The sequence below is a fragment of the Callospermophilus lateralis genome, chromosome 5 (genome assembly GCF_048772815.1).
Source record: "Callospermophilus lateralis isolate mCalLat2 chromosome 5, mCalLat2.hap1, whole genome shotgun sequence".
NCBI classification, from domain to species: Eukaryota; Metazoa; Chordata; class Mammalia; order Rodentia; family Sciuridae; genus Callospermophilus; species Callospermophilus lateralis.
In genome coordinates this window covers 112,321,303-112,322,112 of record NC_135309.1, presented here as the reverse complement: position 1 = coordinate 112,322,112, position 810 = coordinate 112,321,303, and the positions used below count along the sequence as shown (strand labels likewise).

Here is an 810-nt window from a genome sequence, read left to right as displayed (position 1 = left end):
CTACAGGAGAATCACTTGGGATGCTTATTTACAGCACAGGTTTCTAGATCGTACCTCTGGAGATTCTGACGTACTAGGTTTGTGATGGAGCTCAAGATCCGGAATCTAATCAAATACTCCAGGTGATCTTGAGATGGAGAATGCAGGCTTATTTTCCCTTCTAGTACTGGAGAGTGAATTCAGGTCTGTGCATGCTAGGCAAGTGCTCTACCACTAAGCCACATCTCTATTATATTTTGAAAAACACTATGGTGATTTCTAAATAATTAAAAGAATTAAAGAACCATAGTATCATGAATGAATATCAATTGTCTTACACTAAAAGTCACAGGACACTTGTTAAAAATACTAATTCCCATTACTTCTGGGCCTTTGGGCTAAGATCAAGTGTAGTAACTGTTCTTATCAGTTTAATATCTGATATGTCCTCTACCTGAGGACAATATATTAAACCAACTTTTGGAGTAGGAAGATGGAATAGGAGCTTGCTCTGTCTGCTCCATGCATCGACCTGGTATTGAAGTACCTCCAGGAAGGGTGCAACCCATCATGGGGAATTAAAAACAAATACTAATTCCTAGACCTACCCCAGATCTCAGAATCAATCTGAAGGAAAGGCACTGGGGATATAAATTATTAAACAAATGTCCCAAATTGGTTTCTGATGTAGTCTTTTGGGGACTACTACCCTAGTTTATTGTCTCTGTAGTCTTTACAATACTCATTTTCTGTTCATTGAAGCAGTAACTTGAGGTGGCTACATCAAGTAGGTACCAAAGATCCAACTGTCTCCATAAAACTGCTCCATTT

At 38.6% G+C, this 810-nt stretch overlaps 1 non-coding gene across 1 annotated transcript; it reads left to right on the top strand.

Moving 5' to 3' along the window:
• Nucleotides 1-357: 357 nt before the first annotated feature.
• Nucleotides 358-548, top strand: LOC143400542 (U2 spliceosomal RNA). The gene has a single exon (XR_013091462.2). It is a non-coding gene; the product is annotated as a U2 spliceosomal RNA (small nuclear RNA).
• The last annotated feature ends 262 nt before the right edge of the window (nucleotides 549-810 follow it).